The sequence below is a fragment of the Lutra lutra genome, chromosome 1 (genome assembly GCF_902655055.1).
Source record: "Lutra lutra chromosome 1, mLutLut1.2, whole genome shotgun sequence".
Taxonomy (NCBI): Eukaryota; Metazoa; Chordata; class Mammalia; order Carnivora; family Mustelidae; genus Lutra; species Lutra lutra.
This window is the reverse complement of record NC_062278.1, coordinates 42,737,776-42,755,148: the sequence shown is the minus strand read 5'-3', so window position 1 is coordinate 42,755,148 and position 17,373 is coordinate 42,737,776.

Below are 17,373 nucleotides of genomic sequence, written 5' to 3'. Positions count from 1 at the left end.
AACTATGGGTAGTACCCAAATGAGTAAATATTTCTGTGTTCCAATAAAATTTCATTTCAAAAACAAGGAAAAAGGCCAGATTTCTTCTGTTGGTTGGAATTTGATGAAGTCTAATCTAAACTTTAATGTAATTAAAAAGTTCACATCTAGGGTTTTTTTTTAAATTTTTTAAAAAAGATTTTATTTACTTATTTGACAGAGAGAGAGAGAGAGATCATAAGTAGGCACAGAGGCAGGCAGAGAGAGAGGGGGAAGCAGGCTCCCTGCTGAGCAGAGAGCTGATGCAGGGCTCAATCCCAGGACCCTGAGATCATGACCTGAGACAAAGGCAGAGGCTTACCCCATTGAGCCACCCAAGCACCCCATAGGTTTATTTTTAATTCAAGTTGATTCTATAAGTCATACAGAAAAAAATATCCAATCATAACTATAAGAATCTGAAAAATAAAAGTAATTAGACAAAAGTAGCTTGAACAATTATTAAATATATTGGAAAAATCATGATAGATATTAACCCATGAATGAATAGACTAACATAAATATGAGAATTTTTTTTCTTTATTTTTAAAAAAAATTTTTATAAACATATAATGTATTTTTATCCCCAGGGGTACAGGCCTGTGAATCACCAGGTTTACACACTTCACAGCACTCACCATAGCACATACCCTCCCCAATGTCCATAACCCCACCCCCTCTCCCGAACCCCCTCCCTCCAGCAGCCCTCAGTTTGTTTTGTGAGATTTAGAGTCACTTATGGTTTGTCTCCCTCCCGATCCCATCTTGTTTCATTTATTCTTTTCCTACCCCCCAAACCCCCTATGTTGCATCTCTACTTCCTTATATCAGGGAGATCATATGATAGTTGTCTTTCTCTGATTGACTTATTTCACTAAGTATGATACCCTCTAGTTCCATCCACGTCATCGCAAATGGCAAGATTTCATTTCTTTTGATGGCTGCATAGTATTCCATTGTGTATATATACCACTTCTTCTTTATCCATTCATCTGTTGATGGACATCTAGGTTCTTTCCATAGTTTGGCTATTGTAGACATTGCTGCTATAGACATTCAGGTGCACGTGCCCCTTCGGATCCCTATGTTTGTATCTTTAGGGTAAATACCCAGTAGTGCAATTGCTGGGTCATAGGGTAGCTCTATTTTCAACATTTTGAGGAACCTCCATGCTGTTTTCCAGAGTGGTTGCACCAGCTTGCATTCCCACCAACAATGTAGGAGGTTTCCCCTTTCTCCGCATCCTCACCAGCATCTGTCATTTCCTGACTTGTTAATTTTAGCCATTCTGACTGGTGTGAGGTGATATCTCATTGTGGTTTTGATTTGTATTTAAATATGAGAATTTTTATATAATAAAGGTGTCACTGCATATCAATGAAGAAAAGGTGGATTGACACTTAAAACAACTGAGCCGCCTTCTAAGAGATATTTAGGTGTATATCTGACTCCTTAAAACAAAAAAAAAATTATGGACTGATGTTTAAACTCTCTGAAAAATGAACCCAAATGCACTCAAAGAAAATATGGAGAGTGTTTTATACAATATTAGGATGTGGAGGTAGAATTGCTTAATATGATATCAAGTCTAAAATCTTAAAAAAGATTGATAAATTTAACTTAGTAAAAATCAAAATAAATTACATAAACAAAATCAAGAGACAGGGAAGTTTTAAAAACATTTTTGTTACAATTATCATAGTTCAATTCTTATTTACTTAACATATTAAGTGCTCCTACAATGAAATGGCATACATCATGAAAACAGAAGTTGCTGGAAAACAACACAAATTAAAATTTTAAATATAAAGAGATACCCAATGTCATCTATGTTAAGAGAATGAAACAAGAAGTACAGTTTTGTGAAAGTTTAAAATTTTGTACTTTTTTGTGTGGGACAATGTAAATATCCCTGTGGGACAATTATCTATCATAATTTAAAATGCAAACTATTTTGAATTGGAAATTGCATGCTTAGGAATTTATCTTACAGATATTCTAATATGTTTAGAAGTCTCTACTTCTCAAGTATATGCTCTCAGTCCCTCAAGGCATTCTTCATATGATATGATTTTTAGGTCTTACATCATTCTCACTATCACTAATTTAGTTCTTATTTACTAGTATTCTCTTGAAAATCTGTCAAAATTGTTTGACTAATTAAAAGCACAGAGGTTAATATATTTCTGCTCCCTTGATAGTGACACTACACTGATTACTGTAATTTAGGATTAAATTTTTCTGTCACAATATACTGTTAGTTCATATGTATTTATTTATTTATTATTATTATTATTATTATTTTTTTGACAGAGAGAGATCACAGGTGGGCAGAGAGGCAGGCAGAGAGAGAGGAGGAAGCAGGTTCCCTGCCAAGCAGAGAGCCTGATGCGGGGCTTGATCCCAGGACCCTGAGCCGAAAGCAGAGGCTTTAACCCACTGAGCCACCCAGGAGCCCTAGCTCATATTTATTTTTTGATGAGTTATAATTAGTTGTCTGTGTGTGTGTGTGTGTGTGTTTGTGTGTGTTTGGTAGACTTTAGAAACTAAAGATGTATTTAGGATCTAGAACAAAACAAATCAAAATTAAATCTTTGCTAAATAAGTAAAGAGATAATGTAACCCAGGTATCTACATTTTTACTTCCATGGGGTAAACCTTCTATCCTATAAAGTGGCAATCAAGAAGTTTGATCCTCTTCTTTCTCCACAATCTTGGATCCTCTCAGGCATTTTCTAAAATTTTGGGTTTCTTTGTGATTACCTTGATACCAAGATGATTCTATACAGGAGACTACACAAGATGTGCTTGATTCCTCTCCATCTACTTCAGCCAAGCTGTTCAAGAAATCACTAGGTAAATCAGACTGTTATCAATTCTGAGCCATTCTTACTACATCAGTGTCTACCAGTATAATTATGCAGGTTACCATGGAAAAAAATGCATTACTTTTTCTTAAAATATGCAATTCTAAGATAAACATTTTATGGTAGCTTCAATAAAGGTTAAAATGGTAGCTAAGTCAGCAATTCCCCTATATCAGTTAGAAAGGAGAGAGTCCTTCAAGACTTAATCCTTCATAGGATGGTGTGTGCAATGGGTTCTCTTTCTCCTCCTGATAAATTTTTCTCGCTTGGAGCTCTCTTGAGGACATATAGTCCTCTCTTCAACTCTACATGTAAAAAAATTTACAATTTTTTTTCTTTCCAAAGGAAAAGTAATGACCCATTGTACATTAAACTCAAACAATGTCTTAAGTTTCAGTTAATACTCATAGACCTGTTCTTTTGTTAAGTTTTTACAGGTTTCCAATGGTAGATACTACTAGAAAAGAGCTGTATATCTGTCATTTGTTCCAAATAGTAGTAGTCTTACATGAAACATTATTTCTTAACATGGCTGTATTACAGGAAAATCCAGATAGATTTTTTCAGTGTTTTCCATTAGTGCTTTTTTTTTATTCCTACCCAAAGAGATTGGACCAGCTCTTATGCTGCAGTTTTAATTAAATTATTGTAATATTGAGTCTCACCCCAAATGGAGATAGATTGGTTTACTGATGGCATATTTTGTAGAATGGACAGAAGTTGTAATGTTTCTAGTTGCTGATTTCTCCCTTCCTCCCTCTTTTTTTTTTTTTTTTTTTTAATTCTAGGAAGTCTCTGATGAATTGATACAGAAAGCATGAAAGTGGGACTTACGCAGCACATACACAGCCAGATAGGTTAACAAGACAGATTACACATGATCTTAGCCAAAAGGTTGAGAAGCAATAACAAGACAGATTATAACAGGAGAAATGTGAGATATGTTAGTCAATATTTAATATTGAGATAGAGATGTTTTAAATGACTGATTTGGGTGTTTAGGAATTGGAAAAATATAGGAAGTCAAGATGTAAGTTATGACAAGGAAGACCAGAAAGGTTAATCAATTAAAAAGAGTATTTTTACTGCTGACTATAATGAATCAGATGTGCTATAAACAAATGTGGAAAATGTCATAAAAGAAAAGTTATTAAAGTGGTGGTAGCATTACAATAGCTTTGAATCATCCAGAATGATCAAGAATAAATATAAAGCAATCCTATATCTTAGATCTTCAGGGACTGAGCAGGAAAAGCAGTAGTAACTATTGTTTTCATGGATGAGATGAATTAAAAGGAAAGCTATTTTTATTTTAAGGCTTGCAGGTGGACTGAATAATGAATAAAAACTTGAGGCTTAGACAAGTTGTTCTTAAAGAGTGGGAGTTCTAAAAAATACTGTTAAGTGGCTGAGGTGATAGGGAGAAAAGTAGAGAGAGTTTGAGGGGGAGGTAAGTAATTAGATAAAAATTAGCATTGAAGACTAATGGATGAAGAATCTGTATTATTGTCATTTACAAACCTTAAGTGTATGGGCATATAAAGCTGTTTGCCAGGAAATACCAGCCATAAGACATAGCCAGAATGAGGTTTCATGACAGATACACCAAACAACAGTCCCATCTAAATTCATTCCTTGAATTTTGATTCCACTTGCCCTTCTCCCCAGTGGTAAGCTCTGGATGCTCACTGTAACTCTCATTTCTTTCTTACTGGGGAGAGGCAATCCCCATAATTTGTACACTTGTACCTCAATGTCAGGATGGTTTATTTTTGCTACTTGCTTCGCCATTGCCGATGATTGTATTTGACTCTTTTGCATGTCAGCATCTTCGTGCTAAAAGGAAATATTTTTAACTGCAAATAAGGTATAGTCCTTAGGAGGCTTTAACCTATGTTGACTTTCTCTATGTAGTTCTTCCCTCGGAATTATACTTCCCTGTTTAGGAGGTTAGATCACCTCTCCAAAGGGCAATGCTGCGTGCTAGTGGTGTGACCCCTTATAAAGCTATCTTAGCTTTTCCTAACAAAGTAGAGCCAGATTTCTTCATCTCTACTCTACCCTAGAGGGAGATTTCCGGTTTACGAAAACTCCTTTCCAAGAACCTGGATCAATCTTTAAGTCTGTTTTACTACTACTACTACTACTACTACTACTACTACTATGACTGTTACTAATTTTCTTCAAAAGATTAGTTCCAAAATTCCCCTCATCAGAGAGCCTAGAGATAGCTGTATAAATAGAATCAATATATAGATGGTCTCAGATTCCTGGCAAGGGTCATAGATAAAGTTTCCATGTGATTTTGGTGCATTTAATAGAGGGACCAAGATAAAATAGAACGATTCATTTTCTTGGTTTCTAAATATCCAAGCTTAATCTTGACTTTGAACATAACATTAAAATTTACAAACGATCTGTCACAGAATTCTTCCTTCTCAAATAGACATGGCAATAATGGGTAAAGGTTTATTATAATATATTATAGAGCACATGGTACCTATTTTTGCCATCTAAAACACTCTGTGATAATAGGTGAAGGTATGAATTTAGAAATCTGACACATTTTCAGTTGTTTGTTCTGATGTCATACCCTGTGTAATGGTCATTAACACCGGATTTCTTGCAATTAACCAGTCCTTTTGCTGTTCATTCTGTTTCAGTAAGCATTAAGTCATATAAAATAATCAAAATAGTTGGGTTAAACACCTCACCCCCATTTCAAAATATTATCCACACATGTTTAATATAGAAGAGTAAACAAATAATAACATGTCTTGATTCTCATTTCAGTTTTCATTTTATATTTCTTATCAGACATTAAATATTGCTGAGATGCGTGCAGCATTCGCATTTTTCTGTTTCCCCCAAATAGGCCTTGATCATTTCTCTAAGTAAATGCTATCTTGACTTGGGCCCCTGAATCCTTGCTCCACTGCAACGAAAACAAAACTGCAGAGCTTGATATAACATGCCTCTCCTGCTGAGTCCCCGTCGGTCCAGGTGTTAAAAATTGGACACTTTTTTTATGCCCCTGATATATGAAAACAAAACCAGAAGGAAGCTTGTCGAGGAAACTGTGTTTTAAACAGTAGTAGCTCAATCTGTTGATTTACAGGCTACTGATTTACAAGCTGTGAATGAATTGAAGCCTTCAGCCACAGGAAGCTCTGCCATTGGGAAACCCTAGAGCTCCAGCTGGAGCCGGGGGACCTGCTTGACTGCTAAGAGGAAAACTCACTCCAGGAGCCCCCTGTAATCAGAGTTGTTAACCAGAAGGAAATGTCTTCAGTGTTCTTACATGACTTTTAATCAGATACTGACAGAGTGCCTTTGATCAACACATTTGCGCCGTGAGGTTAACTAGAGGGTTCAGTATGTCCACATAGATTTCACAGTCAGCTCCAAATGTACACAACCAACAGAGAGACTATTCAAACCTGATCCTGTTGCCGGCTCCCTCTCTGTCCTCTCCACCTCCGGGGTCTGTTGTGGGGATTAATGAACTGCATTTTTCAAGCATCTTGCCATCTCTGAACTAGAACCGAGAGGCAAGCATGAGGCATTGTTGTGGAAGCCGGCTTGTTACTTCTTTGATATCTCCACACGTCTTAATTGAAACCTTAGACAGAGGCTCCAGCCTGCTGCCCTGTGTTAGGCCTTCAAGAACACAGTGGTGAAGAGAAAGAAACCTCAGGGAGGAATTATCTCACAGACAGAGATCACTGGTGGGTGAAATGGCCCCGGCTGAGTTATTTTTCATTTGCCAGCTTGGTTGGTATCCAGGATCCGTGACTTGAAATGAAACTACTCTGTAGTCACAGAGCAGAGAAACAAAGTTGGCACAGAGGTGCCAGAGAAAACAGCTTTCAAGGTACATCCCACGACGCTGAGGAGAGAATTATATCTTTTTCTGTCTCTTTAATTGCCTGTGAAGGATTCCATGTATTTTGTGTTAGCAGACAAGATGAATTAACTCTGTCTCATTGTAGGGAAAAAGAAATTGCTGGGTCTGCATTGATCTTGATGTCGGGAGATATGGATAAGCTGATATCATCTTTGAGTACAGATTAAAGCAACACATTACAGGGTAAAAGTTTATTCCTGCACTTTTACCTATTCATTACAGTTAAGTATGAACATAAATAATCATGAAAATGTGCAAAACTACAGATAGCAGTTGGGTTTAAGAGAGTCAGAAATAAAATAGGAGTAGTAAAAGTAATAATAATAATAATAAACCTAAGAGCTTTCTTTCATTTAGGTGTTGGCAGAGGATTGACCATATGTATCCAAGTGCTACCAAGAAAAACAAAGACAATCATTAGAAAGACATCCATCAGTGTCTTTTTAAAAAAATCTTAAGTATTCACATCTATAATTTTAAATAGTAAATATAAATTTCAAAATACAACTATGTTTATAAGTACTTAAATCACTTGTTTTTTATTTTTAAAATACCCAGAAAATTGAAGAATTGCCTTTCATGATGTAGTTACTGACCTTAAAATATGGAAAAAAAAATCATTGAGGAAAAATGAGAGATAAGTGGTTATGGTTATTTTTTTAATATATTATCTTGAAACCTGCAAAGTCATTCAAGTTTAGTGAATTCTTTTTCTTGCTTTCTTTGAAATTAGCTAATATTATTCTAGTTTGGGGAGAAACCAATATCTTTACCTCCTGGACACCAATGTTTACCTCAAATGGTGTCATAGTCTATTTGAGAATCTATATGTTAGAATTTTACAGGTTACATATAACTTATTATTTGTTTAAGAGGGAGAGAGAGAGACTGAGAGAAAGAGAAAGAGAGTGCATGCACTTGAGCAGGGGGAGGGAAAAGCAGACTCTGTGCTGAGAAGGGAGCCTGACATGGGACTTGATCTTTGGACCCTGGGATCATGACCTGAGTGGAAGGCAGATGCTTAACTTACTGAACCATCCAGGCACCCCAAGTTACATATAATTTAAAGTAAGTAAATGTTAAAGCTTTTCTCAGTAGAATTCACTAATTTTGTTTTTCACTTAAGTCTGATTTCATGAGGAGTCAATTTAAAAATCATAATAAAATATAACATTTTTCTAATTGTCAACTACAGTACTTTAATGAGTTTTAGCAAAGTTTTAACATCACTGGTATAATGGCAAATATGTTAAGTTAGGAACTGGTACAAGACTTTGAAATGTGCCAATAGATCACTGGCCGTCCTTTGAATGAAATACTGGGAATTGCATAACTGACCTTCTGGAATTATGTGAGTCTATAGGGGTGTCTACCTGTGATAGATAGAGGTTAACTTGAAAAAAAAAAATGAAGTAATGCAACGGTTTCCTGGATTTATGTTATATAGCCATGTAAATGATTTTTGCTCACGGCAATGCAAATGGATTTTTGCAGAAAGCTCTAGAATTCTTATTTGAATTGATTTTAACAGCTTGCTGTTTCTCTCACTAATTGGTGGATTAAATAAAATCTTTGAAGACTCTTCATTTCATATTAGTATGATAGTCACAATTTACCCTGTCTGAAAATTATACTGAAACAGGCATGAGGCAGAAAAAGGAGTTCTTTTAATTAAAATAAAAGCTAGCTTATTTTAGTTTTTCATTATAATGACATTATTAGAAAAATAATGTTAGATCTGCTGGTTAAAAATATCTTCTTACAGTGTATAAAATTACAGAATATATATTGGGGAGTATTTTTTTCGTTCATTAGCATTTCTTGAGAACCTATAACAGTGTTGCATGCATTCAGTATTTGTTGTTCCACATGGAACAAAATATAAAGAATGGAAATGAGAAATATTACAAAATCTAATGGAAAGGAATATATGTAAATACCACAGGAAGGACGGAAATCTTATTCCTCCCTCGCCACATAAAAATTGATTCTAAATAATGCCAAATTCCATATTACAGTGTACCCCCAAAAGGGTGGAAACAGAACTTTTGAAGGCATAATCTGACATCACAAAGGAGTTTTTTCTGTTTGTTTTTGTTTTATTTCCTCTAATTTTTAAGAAACCAACATGAAAAGCGGGCTACTTTGATAATACAAATGTATTGGGGTTCTGTCAGTGGAACAGGGAGCAATGATTGTGAAGATTTTCTCAATCTTAAGATTAGGCTTTTATTCTAAACATAAGAATTTAACAAAATAAAATGTTCTCCATAATTAATTTTTTGCAATAGAATTATATCATTTTTCCCTTTCATGCAACCTATGAAAAATAAACACATGTGAGGAGTTTATTTTGTCCTGTTCCATTTTGAAAACTTTAGGTCAATTCTTTACTGATTTAAGGAATTTTATTATGACATGCCTTGTGTAGTTTTCTGGGTTTCTTCTGCTTGGGTTTTATGAAATTCTTGGAATTAAAGGCTTAAAGTCTTATCAGATCTGGAAATTTTTCAGCCATTTTTCCCAATATTTCTCATCCTCATAGGATTTTAAATCCAATATAATAGGCTTCTTGAATTTGTCCCCATAGCTCATTGATATGATTTAATTACTTTTCAGTCTTTTTGTCTTATTAAGTAGGTTTTATTGTTGTGTCTTCAAGTTCACTAATATTTTGTTCTGCAGCAGCTAATTTATTCTTGATATCCTTCAGTGTATTTTTCATCTGAAACCTATTTTTTTATCTTTAGCAGTTTGGTTTGGCTCTTTTTAAATATTGATATGATGATATTTTTCTTTAATTTCTTGAACATACACTACATATTCATAGTAGTGATTTTAATGCCTGCCTGATAAGTCTAGCATCTCTATCATTCTAAGTTCATTTCTACTGATTGAAGTAATTTTATTGTATGAGTTGCAACCTTCTGATTTCTTTTCATGGCTGGTAATCTTTTTATTGGATCCCAGATATTGTAAAATTTCATTTATACATGCTAGATTTTTGAGGGCATACCTTTAAATATTTTAATCTTGTTTTAAAAAGACATAGTTAATTTACTTGGCTACCATTTGATTCTTCTGAAGCTTATTATGTAAGCTGCTTCAGGAAGGATCATAATAGTCCGTAGTATAGGCTACTCTGGCCCCAATACATGAATTTCTGAGTATTCTACCTGATGTCCCTCTTATCTTTCACCCTTGAAAAGATGATCTATTACCAGCCCTATGTGACTTCAGTAGTTACTCTGTCTCCTTCCCGCAGACTTATGTAGCTTTTTCACATGATGGTCAGTACTCAGCTAATGATTCAAGGAGAATCATCGGTATCTCCAGAGTTCTCTCTGTGTAACTCTCTTCTCTCCTGTACTGTTTTTTGAATTACTGATGTTTTGTTTCCTCAAATACTCAATTCTATTTCTGCTAGTTGGGCAATCATAGGGTATAATTTTCTTCCTTTCAGATGATTTTCCCATGCTGCTTATTCCCTAATATCTGAAAACCATTGTTTCATTTATATTGTTTGGGCTTCCTATTGTGTAAGGCTGGAGAACGAGTATGATTCCTTTTACTCTATAATGGCTGGAAGCATAAGTCTGTTCTGTGCCTCAATTAAACTGAGTCTTCTCTAGCTTTGGGGCTTTTTTTTTTTTTTTTTGAATGTCTTGAACTTCCCATGATTGTTAATTGTATAATATCTGGACCAGATACTAAAAGCTATATGCCAGGCAAGAATGAAGAGCTAAGTAGGTAGCCACCAACGACCTGAGCAGGGCTTAATATATGTGTAACCCCATGCCATAAAGGTAAGTTGTTTGGTCTCTTCAAGAAGAGAATACAGTTTTGTTTTTCCTTTCATGTTTAAAAGAAGTTTATGAAAAGTATAGAAGGTAACATAGTTTGTACTATCTTAAGTGCTGATGAAATGGGCCACTATGAACATTTGTGCAGGTTGTGCAGTGCACAATTTTAGTTGTGCCTTTCCATTATAGCCTATAATCTTTCCATTATAGCCTATAATATATATCAGCAGAAGTGATATCTCTTCACGGAGCTTATAAGAAAATATGGAATTTCAGGTCCTGCTCCAGACCTACAGACTCAGAATCTGCATTTTAATAAGATCCCGTGTCATTTGTATGCTCATGAAATTTGAGAAGTGTGGATGTGCATCACGTCTTGGAGTAGGGAAGTTCACAGCTTGCCTCGCAGTATGTATCCGTCTGTGGGATCCCAGGCTGTTAAAGGGTCTCCCTCTGATAATAAGCAAGATGACTTGCAGAACATGGTTGAGGCCTCTGGGTGGCCAACCACAGGTTTTTTGTATAAGACACAGAGACCCTGGAGAACATACTATTCTCCCTTTTTTCTTTCCCTCTCTTTTCCCCAATACTGTTGTATTGGAAAAAACAAAAACAAACAAGACAAAAAACATAGGTCTTCCTTTTCCTTTACCACTCACACAGAACACCTCACTTCTGACACTTCTGGCCACCGACTGTGTGGGGTGTTTTTACCACACCAGGTAATTCTTCATGACACCAGCTCAGTATCCCACAATTTAACTCAATTGTGACACTATCTAGGGAGCGTGTCAGATTTTACAGATTAAAGGTTCAGTCCCACAAAACTTCTTTGTCGCACTTCAGATGCTAATCATGAATAACAGATCGCCAGGTTGCATACAACTTCTGTCTGTCTGGCTACAAATCAGGGGTTCCCACAACACTCTCCACAGGTTTGATTAATTTGTTAGAGTAGCTCACAGAACTCTGAAAAATGCTTATTTACATTTACCAGTTTATTAAGGCACATGGTAGAAGATACAGATGAACAGTCAGATGAAAAGATATAAAGATTTAGGAGGGTCCTGAGTGCAGAAACTTCTGCCCCCATGGAGCTGGGATATGTCTTTCCCTCTCCCTCTTGGTACATGAGTGTGTTTGTGCACCTGAAAGCTCTCCGAACCTATCCTACTGGGATTTTTATAGAAGTCTCATCACATAGGTATGATAGATGGCTAACTCCATCTTTGTCCCTTCTTTCTTTTCAAGGACTAGGGGCTGGGACTGGGAATTCCAAGCTTCTAATTGTTGTTTGGTCTTTCCCCCGGCCAGTCCTTATCTAGGAGCCACACAAAATCATCTCATTAGAACAAGACACTCTTGTCACCTAGGAAATTACAAGAGTTTCAGGATCCCTGTGCCAGGAACCAGGGGCAGAGATGAGTATATACATTTTCTGTTATCTCTCCACTCTCCTCTGGTTTCCATTGGCCAGCCTTGGCTCCAGGGTATCAGACACAGCACTGAAGGGAAAATTACTGTAGCTTTCTCATGCCCGTCAGAGGATATTATGTGCATTCTCTCTCTCTCCAAATATTTGTACCCTATAAGCCACAATATGAAGCCCTGGCTTAGCTTTATCAGAGGCATTCAGTGAGAGTGTCTTGATAATTCTCAAGAAAGCAGAATATCTATCAAAGGATTATGCAATTTATGTTTGCATAGACATATGCTCTTCATATCTTTTCTCTTTTAAGTATAAATCTCACATTCTGAAGTAATTATATTGTGGGCAATTGGCCAATTTCAGTATACTTAATATTATATTGGATACATCAATTGCTAACTGAATAAAGAGGGGAAAGTTCCCTCCTAACAGATTTTCCCCAGCTATCTTATTAATCCCCAGCAGTTCTTAGGGAAGAGACCTCTGTGCTTCACTCTACCATCAAGCTGCCGGGTTGCCAACTGGTCAGTTAGGACATCAAGCCAAACTGAAGGAAATAACCAAGACTTTACTACTTTGCTGAGATAGTGTAACAGGCAAATATAGGCGCCAGCTCTGTAGTGTTCCTCCCCTACCCCCACTCCCCAATAAAGATGGGTCAAGTGGGTCAGCGCAGACAGGGGGAATCTTTTCACTACTGACATCTCTGAGAAAAAAGGCTCTTGTCATGTTGTGGACCCACAGTACTAGAGAGAGGAAGTCTAGTAGTAGAGAGAAGTCCAGTAGTAGAGAGAAGTCCTGGGTAGAAAGAAGTGTCTTAGCTCCTCCCAATAAAGAGGCCTCTGAAGGGAACAGGAGTGCAGGATATGCATCTGAACATGAGTCCTTGACTCATGTCTCCATAAAACTGCAGGGCAGTGGCCATGCGCTGAGCCCTGTGTGGGGAGGGCAGCTTCCCACGCCCTGAGGCCTGCCAGGAAAAGCCTTGTCATTGCCTACGGTCAGGCACAAAAGATCACACAAAGCATTTTGGCCTGGAGCTGGACTTCTCACATACAGTTGAAGACATCTGATACAAAGATACAGACTTAAGGCAGAGAGTTCTGGTATATCTGCGTAAGATTGATTGCATGGGATTCACATATGAGGTTTTTGTCAAGACTGACAGTGTCGCTACACACATCTCCAGGCACTGCTAGCCAGGATCCTAATAGACAGGAGTTAAAAGTCTTAGCTGAAAAGTTTATATCAGCCTGAAAGAGAATATAAAACATTTGTTTCTCAGTGGAGATTGTGTCCTTGAGCAATGCCGCTCACTGTTTTCAAATGTTTGCTTACCTGAGGGTAAATATTTATTATTTGGCTTTTTAAAATTTTTGTTCTTTGTTTGAAGCATCATGGATAAAGTTTTGACAATGCAGATATTGAGGTTAATCTATTAGCTACTTGGAAGGAAAAATTTTTCCAGGTCTTTCAGTGGTAGTTTTGGTAAAGGGTGATATCCTTCAAGGCAATATTTTTTTGTTGTTAGTTTTAGCAGTTTTAGATTATATTTTGCTGATTCTATTACAGAAATGCCTGTAGCAAGACCCCAGGACTCAATTCCTTTTCAATACTTATAGTCATAGACATTCTTTATTCTTAGTGTAAACTGCCTCCCTAAACTGCAGTACATATTCCCAATATCATATACTCTTTCCCTTCACTCTAACTCTGCCTTGGGCCATAGCTGCCTTTGCCAGCAGGCAGGTTCCACCTTGAAATCCTAAGCACAGCTTCTCACTAGGCTCTCACCTTCTGTCTGAGTCCAAGGCAAGGGGAAATAGCAGTTTGGACTTTACAGGCCAGGAGACACCTCTGAGTCCCCAAGAATTTTCTTGGACATATCAAGTGGAGAGAATTCCTTCAAATAACTGGAGTTTGGTATTCTTTTAATCAGAAAGTGGGGCATTAGGGATATTTATTCTGATTTTAAAACTCTTTCCTTATCTTAAATCATTTTTATTTATTCTAATGTCATGGAACTATTTAAACTGGTTATTTTTGGAAATGTTCAAAACTGATTAGAATTCTCATGAAGTGGTAGCTAAGAACTCATATGATACATATGAAACAATGGCCATGAACTTTTCAGTAATCTGATGAACAAAAATGAACATGGACTTTCAAGAATCAACACTGTAAGTATCATTATACTGGGATAAGAATAAGTCTTTGAGTTTTCATTAGAATGCCATAAAACCCTGGAACATACAGCATGGTCAGTAAACAGCTGAACATATTAATTTTTCTGCGGTATTTAGATAACTAAAGAGAAAGGTATGAATGGCTTTTAAGAGCTACATTTCAAATCTTATTATGTAAAAATAGAGAAACTGTCTTAGAGAGTAAAGAATAATGGCATTGTTCTCCAGGTTCCCAGGTCACCAGAATATCCCTAGGTCTGGGAAATGTGCTACAAAATTGGGAAAAACCATGAAAGGCTCTCTAATCACGATTAAGAGGATGATTTATAAGAAATTGAGAATGTTTTCCAGGGAAAATATGTCTACACTAGGGGAAAAAAAAAAAAGTTTGGCTATTGGCTAGTGAAAATTTCTCAGGCTTTATCACATTGACAACTCTCAAAGGCCAAGATGTGTCAATAGTTGACCAAATGTGTTAAAGTTCATTCATGTTCTCAAAGTGAAAAATAGTTCAGCATGATACTTACATATCCAGAAAGAGCTAATATCTGTCTGCTATTGTGACTAATCTAATTGACAGGTGTTATGATGGTTATGACTAGAAACTTACCTTTGAGTACTTGGCAGATAAGAATTTAGATTCCAGAACTGTGAATCAAGCACATTTTTGAGGAGCATAATGTAGTTGCAACTCTTTAGAGTGAAACTGAGGTAAGAAAGAAGTGAAATCTGTGTATAAGAAAAATAAAGTAGGTTAAAGAAAAATATTCATGCCAGTAGCGTTCCATCTCTCATTCCAGGGAGAGGAAAGCACATAAGATAAATCTTCAGAAAGGAATCTCTTCAGGGACACACACCTAATTTCTAACATGACTCTTTTCTGTTTGCATTTATGCCATGAGAACATTTCTCCAAGTCGAAATCATTTGGTCTCAAGAAACACCCAGAAAGCCTTCCACAGAACAACTAGAACTGGTTGCTGATTCAAACTCTTCAGAATAATGCAGGAGGAGCAAATTAGGAGGTTAAAAACCAGTAAAGCTTAGGCTCTCTAAGTCATGTCTTTACTGAGACACGTACATGAGGGTGAGTTTTAAAGTGTCTCTATTTACTTTCTTTCTCATGATTGGAAATACAGATTTCCTGAAACAGAACAATCTAAACCCATAATAAAAATGAAATGTTGATGGCACACTTTGTGAGGCTCCACACTCCTTCATGGTGCTGAACAGACCCTGTCAGTAATAACAAGATAGCAGTGGGTTACTCAAGGTCAATATTCTGGTTACATAAAGAGAAGCTTTGAGATGACTGTAACTAGTGTAATGGGAAATTAGAATATTGATGAGGACTTTTTCTGGTTTTAAGTTCCAGGGAAAAAGAGAAGGAGGTCATTTATATTTTTTATTCCAAATATAAATTTTAAGTATCCATTTTATTGTTAAAAGAAGAATTTATTTACTACCTAAAATAGTGGTGAATAATTTAAATGTATCAGGATTTGGGCTAGGAAATTTAGAAGAAACAAAAATTGACTTCTTCTTCCTGAACTTTCAATTTAATAAAAATAAGACACATATGTAAATATAAGAAAGATGATAGTAATAGAATGCAGTCTTATAAACAGAGAAAATTGTTAAAATTGAATTCCAACAGAGGAACCAATAAAACTCTAATACTAATAAAATGTATTTTGTGGATAGAAAAAGAGGCAATCCAATTTCATACATAATTGGGAGAACTCTAAGTGAAGATTTTATTTTGTGTGTGTGTGTGGGATTTTTTTGAACCTTTAATATGGTAATGTATGTGGTAAATTTACAAAAAGTATATGTAATTCAATTTTGAATATCTTGAATTTGCTATCCTACACAGACTCTGAGGGACTATGTCTAGAACACAGATGAAAATATGAGACAATGGCTCACTGAGCTTTGAACTGCATACACAGGTTTGTGTTTCAACCACAAAGGCTGTTAGTTGCAACCATGAATTTGGAAAGGAGAAGGTATAAAGGCCATGTAATATAGTTAGAGATCAACTGTATTTGAAGAGTAAGGAAAGAAACATAAATCTGAGAAGTCAGATAAATAGAGAATGAGTGAAGGACTACCATTTGAAGCCAGTGGGGGTTAAGTCTGTAATGGAGTGGCATCCATATTTGGAACACACAAAAATCAAGGGAAGTAAAGACTTAGGGATGGTTACAGAATTTAGAAATTGGGTGGTACTGATTTTTTAAAGAAGTTTTGGCAAACTGTTGAAGGCAACACACGGGTGGTAACTTAAATAATGACTATGAAAAAATTAAAACCAAACATAAACTATTTCTCAAATTATTAATACATAAAGAAGGACTAGCCATTTGATGGCACCTTGAAGATAAAAACAAGGTATATAGAAACTAGGTTTATTTGTAGAAAGGTTAACTTTCAAGAAGAAAGGTTTAATGAAGAGGGAAGAAACCAAGAAAATTAATTGTGAAGGATGAGCCTGAAGGAGTGGATAATGGTAAAAAATGAACTGGTTTCCTCTGAAGAAGATAATGTAACCTTCTTTTAAAATTTTTTTTTCCCCTCCACCGGGGAGGAAACTTGGTAGAACATATCTTGCCTGACAGTTTCTCTTCTTTTGAATGGTGTCCTCTCATGTCACCGGCATCTGGTTTTATAGGTTTTGTAGCATTTATACTTACCTTTGAAGCATAAAGTATGCTTTTAACATATCTACAGAAGTAATTTCCTTTAGAATACTACAAAATCATTCTGAGCACTTTGATTTGGCTGATTGTGACACTCCTTTCTTTAAGATGTAATTCAATTCTGGAATTCAACCTTCTGGAAAAATAGTTCCACTTGTATTTACTTTATGATGAAGATATAATTCAGACAGCATGTCATTTACCTTGAGCAAATAACATCCCTTCATAAATGGAATTTTCCCTCAAATTTATTAAAAGTGGATAATTACCTTGTCCTCATTGTTTTTTCAAATTTATATATTGAAAAATAATAAAAAAGGAGAATGCGTGGAATGACAAATGATATCAATTAATAAGAAATCAGTAAGAAGCAAACCTTATGTATTTTTTAAATCAACCCTTATGTTACTTAGATTAAAAAATGGATTCTTAAAATAGAGGTACAGAATATATCAAATTTCA